This window comes from Gossypium arboreum, chromosome 3 (genome assembly GCF_025698485.1).
Source record: "Gossypium arboreum isolate Shixiya-1 chromosome 3, ASM2569848v2, whole genome shotgun sequence".
NCBI classification, from domain to species: Eukaryota; Viridiplantae; Streptophyta; class Magnoliopsida; order Malvales; family Malvaceae; genus Gossypium; species Gossypium arboreum.
The window spans coordinates 86,798,190-86,804,297 of NC_069072.1; the positions used below are offsets into that span (position 1 = coordinate 86,798,190).

Sequence of the window (6,108 nt, forward strand, 5' to 3'; positions counted from 1 at the left end):
GGGATAATAATACGAATGGGCCTAAAGCCTATTTTTGGCCCAAATGGGCCCACATGCTCGTATGGCCCTTTTAGCCCAAATCTAGCCACAGATATGAGATTCACCTAGCCTAGTCCAATATTTACTACACAATCAAACAACTTATCCAATTGAGCCCGTACGCCCGTTGGGCCCACATGGTCCCTTTCGGCCCATCGCGGCTCGAAGTAGCCATCCTACAGTTAGAGTAGTGAGAAATACACACCTGATAGGAGACTGGAGTTAATCCGCGCTTCTAGCACTCTTAGCCGACGACTAACCCAAACGAGCATGCCATAAAGCGAAAGGGATCAGCCAAGAAATGTACCTTTACTCTCCTCATGGTTCTCTCTATTTAAATCCAGCTTCGCATCCACTCTTATGTTAGCTTTTCGATGTGGGATCCTTCCATCTTCAGAGTTTAAATTCAACACCAACTCTTGCCGCCCCCTGTTAGCAAAATAATGCTCTTTGATTGCCATGAGTTTCGAACCCTGGACCTCCTTGCCAACTCTATTACGCCACCTTCCTGCCTCTTATTTGGCACTACTTTGCCACTAGACCACAAGGCTTTTTGTGGCATAATTTCTCCAACAATATTGTAACACCCCAAAGCCAGCCTAGACGTTATGGCCGGATCTGATGTGTCACATTGAAGTTTTTAAGAAAACCCATGCCTCTTTCAACGTCCTTCTTAGTGTTTTAAAAGATAGTCTTTGCTAAGTTAATAAAGTGAATGGAAGCTGTGCACCAGGTAGGTATCCGAAATAGAGGAGGTAAGCATAGAAGGCTGCTTAAGTACCAAACTCTTGATTGGATCCAATCCTAGACATGCCCACAACCATTGCCACACTTTGGTGCTAGGTTAGGTTTTGAGAAAAACGAGTTGGAATTCATTTAAGTAGATATTTTTGATAAACCGATTAATTGTATCGTCGCGTTATTTTGAAAACAATTATCATTTTGGAAACGCGCCCTAGGTCTAACTCATATTGTTATCAAAAAAATATAGGGTATAAGATAAAATAATCCCAGAAAAATAATTAAAATGACCTTATTACAACCCAAAACCAAATAATAATATTAATAAGATAAAACTTATAATGAAACAAATCGGCTACTTATTGCAATTAAAAGAAATAGAAACAGTAGTGTGGCCATCTCCGAGTCCCTCGCAGCTCCAAACCATCTAAGCTTAGGGATTACCTGCATAGTTAAAAATAGGGTGAGTTTACAAAAACTCAGTGTGTAATCCCAATAACAAAAAAACAGTAAATAACACGATATCAGTACAATCTGGGCCAAAGCCCTATTTATTCTTGACATATACTGGGCCGAAGCCTTTCCATAAATCATATCACTGGGCTGAAGCCTTTTCATAAATCATATCATTGGGCCGAAGCCTTTTTATAAATCATATCACTGGGCCAAAGCCTTTACTGTAAACGGTATGGCCCTTAGGCCCATTTCAATATCACATGTAATGTCAATGAATGTATGCAAGCCCATTTCAATATCACAGGTAATGTCAATGAATGTATGCAAGCCCATTTGGGGAGATTACTCGACCCACCATCCGCTACTCTCCATCCGTACCAATCAAGCTCTCCATGTGGGGAATAACTCAACCCACCCAACCAAACTCTCCACTGGTAGCATAGCTGCTTTATCATATAACTGAAGCCCTAGCCTCTTTTAATAACTGGGGCAAAGCCCTTTCTGATAAACTGGGGCAAAGCCCTTTTCGGTAAACTGGGGCAGAGCCCTTTTAGCACTTCCTCCATCAATATAACCCATATCCCATTCAATATGTCATGTATGCAGAATGTCATGCCCATATTTGAATCAAACAATCACAGTCAAGTCATTCATATCACCAACATATATTCACAATCAAATCCGTCAACCACACAGTCCAAGTCAGTCACTTGCCCACAAGGGCAAAATAGTCATTTTTCATATTATAAGGGTATTTTCATAATTTTACCAAAAATTAGGGTTTTCCATGTTCATTACAATTGTCAATATTTTCGAGTGTTTAAATAATGATCTTTAACCCACTTATCAAATTCGGGCTTTTGGGCCCAAAACCCCTAATGGACCCTACGAATGCTGATTTAGCTCACTAAGCCTGCTTACCCCAAATTTTACAACAATACTAACCGTGTTAACATGCAACTTTTCCAAATTCTATTTTCTATCAATTTTACCCAAATGGGCCCAAAAGCCCATTTGGCCCAATTCCTACCCATTAAGGCCCAACTTACCATCGTGCACAAAATTGAGTTCTTACCCGTTCCATCGATCTAAAAACCGATCTTATCGTATTTATCGCATCTATACCCACACGCAACATTACAAGTTCCCGAAATGCCGGTATTTTAGCATTTCAGCTTCTCAGCAGATATTAATTTAAGCTACTACGAGGGTTAGTACACACCTGTTATGGGTTGAAGTTGAAACATTTCCATAATCAATCACCTACGATAACCACCACCTCTCACTCAAACTTAACTAATCCAATATCAATATATGTAAATCCTAAGCACATTAGCCATACAGAACATAAGGGCATATTCGTCATTTTACCATACAAGGGTATTACAGTCACTTTACCCTACAGGGGCTTTACGGTCTTTTTACCTATTAGGGGTATTTTAGTCATTTCATCCTACAAGGGTGTTTTGGTAATTCTACAAACCAAGTGTATTTCAGTAATTTTGTAAACCAATGGTATTTCTATAATTTTTAGAAAGTCAAGGGTATTTCTGTAATTTTGTAAATCAGGGGTATTTTGGTAATTTTACAAATTGAGGGTCTTTCGATAATTTCAGAAACCAGTGGTATTTCGGTAATTTTACAAACTAGGGGTATTTTGGTAATTTTACAAATTAGGGGTATTTTGGTAATTCTATCCTACAGAGGTATTTCAGTAATTTCACAATCGAGGGTAAAATGGTAATTTTGTAAACTGAGGGTAAAATGGTAATTTTGTAAATCGAGGGTAAAACGGTAATTCTATAAATCGAGGTAAAACGGTAATTCTATAAATCGAGGGTAAAACGGTAATTTTTTAAATCGAGGGTTAAACGATAATTCTATAAATCGAGGGTAAAATGGTAATTTTACAAATCGAGAGGATTTCAGTAATTTGGTAAACTAAAATATTCTAAACAGGGATGACAATACGAATGGGCCTAAAGCCTATTCTCGGCCCAAATAGGCCCACACTCTCGTGTGGCCCTTTTAGCCCAAATCTAGCCACAAATATGAGATTCACCTAGCTTAGTCCAATATTTACTACACAATCAAACAACTTATCCAATTGGGCCCGTAGGCCCATTAGGCCCACATGACCCTTTTCGGCCCATCGTGGCCCGAAGTAGCCATCCTACAGCTAGAGTAGTGAGAAAATACACACCTGATAGGAGACTGGAGTTAATCCACACTCCGAGCACTCTTAGCCGATGCCCAACCCAAATGAGCACGCCATACAGCGAAAGGGATCAGCCAAGAAAAGGTACCTTTACTCTCCTCATGGTTCCCTCTATTTAAAGCCAACTTCGCAACCACTCTTATGTTAGCTTCCCGATGTGGGATCCCTCCAACATCAGAGTTTAAATTCAACACCAACTCTTGCCGCCCCCTGTTAGCAAAATAAATGCTCCTTGCTTGCCATGGGATTCGAACCTATGCCTCCCCTCAGATACTCCACACGCTACTTGCCACTAAGCCACAAGGCTTTTTGTGTCATATTTTATCCCCAATTAATTATAAGGTCTAAAGGCCAAAGTCTAGGTTCCCTTTCAAAAAAACCAAAATAAATTGCAAGAGCCAATGCTTGAACCCAAGCTCCCATACAACCTTAATGACGCCACAACCACTAGACTACAAGCTTCCTTGTGTCATTTATTTAACACAATAATTTAAAAACCCTCATCCAAGCATCCAGGTTTTTTTTTCACTTAATACCAAAATTTTTGCTAAAGCCCAAGTTTGAACCCAAGATTTCTCTAACACTTCTCAAGGCCATTAACCACCAAAGCAGACATTTAATTGTGTTATGTCATTGCACAATTAAATACCTATATACAACCTCCTTACGGAGCCACACTCAAGGCCCAATACTTCTAGGCCCAAATTCGGGGTGTTACAATATTCTTAAGGCCTACCTACTACACCTAGGGTTTGATTCACCTTAAACCAAAATTTTTCCTAGGGTCCAGGTTTGAACCCAGGACTTCTCCAACACTTCTCAGCACACTTAACCACCAAAACAAGCCTTTATTAACGAAATTCACATGCACAACAAAATATTATAAGCTGCCTTCAACCGCTCCCATGCTCAACGCCCAGAACTTCTTGGCCCAAATTTAGGGTGTTACACACGAAATTGATTTTATAAAAAAACTAAACAGAAAGTAAAACTGATCTGAGATAGTTTGAAAACAGCTTCCGATTGTCAGAAATCTTATGTAGACTTGAAAAGAAAAGAAATTGAGTTTGAAATCGGGGACAAAATGTTTTCGAAAGTATCTCCGTGGAAGAAAGTATTTCCATTCAGTAGAAAAGGCAAATTGGGTCCGAGATTCATCGGGTCGTATGAGATTACTGAGGGTATTGGGCCAGTAGCATATAGATTGTTGTTACCACCAGAGTTAGAAAAGATTCATGATGTGTTTCACGTATCGATGCTTCGACATTATAGATTCGATCCTTCACATGTGATTCCTCCGTCTGAGATTGAAATTCAGTCGATATGACTTACGAAGAAAAGCCAATCCGTATTTTAGCTCACGAGGTTAAAGAACTACGAAATAAGAAAATTCCATTAGTAAAAGTGATATGGCATCGACACGGTATTGGAGAGGCGACGTGGGAGCCTAAAGATGCTATAAGATAGCAATATCCGAATCTGTTCAACGGTAAGATTTCTAGGGATGAAAATCCCTAAAGGGGGAGAATTGTAACAGTCCAGATTTGGCACTAGTCGGAACAGTGGTTTCGACACCACATATCTGAGTCAGACAAATATTTAAATATTATTTTTTGTGTTTTAGGATATGTGAATGAGCTTGTGTGAAAATCTCGTATGAAAATTTGAACGTTTGTGTGCTTAATTTTGAAAAAGGACCTAATCGACTAAAATGTGAAAGTTGCTTACAACTTATTAGAGTGCCTATTTGATTTGGCTTTATGATTGTGAGGTCCTTATGTGGTTATTATACCATTTACATGGTTAATGGACATATATGACCTTGATATGCATGATTTGTTAATGTTATAATTCATGGATAAAATGGTAAAATGTTTATTAAAGTAATTAAAATAAAAACAAAAGCATGAAAATAAGTCATTTGGTGTTCTTCATTGCCAAAAATCAAAATAAAAGAAAAGAGAAAAGCTTTGCTAGGGTTCAACACTTGCAAGCTTTGATTTAGGTATGTTTTGCTTTGGTTTTTGATAATTTCTATGCTTTTGTAATCTCTGTTTTGTATACTATCAAGCCCATGCCTCAATTTCTTATTTTGATGATGATTTTGAAATGTGCCATGGATGAATTCATGAGCTTTATGTTGTTAATTGATGAAATATGAAAGTTTTTTGTTGGGTTTATATAATTTGTCTTAGGATTTTTGATGAATTTGACAAAAAGGGGCTAAATTGTGAAATTTGTAAATTGGAGGACTAAAATGTGAAATAAATGAATGTGTGGACTTGTATGAGTGCTACCAATATTCGGCCAAGCATGAGTATATGTAAATTATGTGTATTTTGTGGTTTTGTGAATTAGGGACTAAAGTGTCAAAATGTGAAAATGTGAGGGCTAGTTTTCAAATTACCCTAAATATGTATCTATGGATTGTTTTGAATGAATATGTGATTGAATAAGTTCAATTTGAATTTATTTAGATCAAGAACTAAAGAATACGAAATTAGATCGGGGAAAGTCGAAAGTCGTCGAGTAATTGATTCCATCTATCCAAATCCCCACGAGGTAAGTCGATATACAAATAAGCTTGTTTAAATTGAGTTATTATTATTCATTTGATATTGAATTGTGATGAATAAATGTCCTAGAAAAATATA

The 6,108-nt window shown here is 37.8% G+C and overlaps 1 long non-coding RNA gene across 1 annotated transcript; it reads right to left on the reverse strand.

Annotated features, from left to right (window-relative positions):
- Positions 1 to 1,005: 1,005 nt before the first annotated feature.
- Positions 1,006 to 3,546, reverse strand: LOC128290380 (uncharacterized). Its single transcript, XR_008280190.1, has 2 exons — positions 3,440 to 3,546; positions 1,006 to 1,224 (listed from the first exon to the last, which is right to left on the reverse strand). It is a non-coding gene; the product is annotated as an uncharacterized LOC128290380 (long non-coding RNA).
- Between the last annotated feature and the right edge of the window lie 2,562 nt (positions 3,547 to 6,108).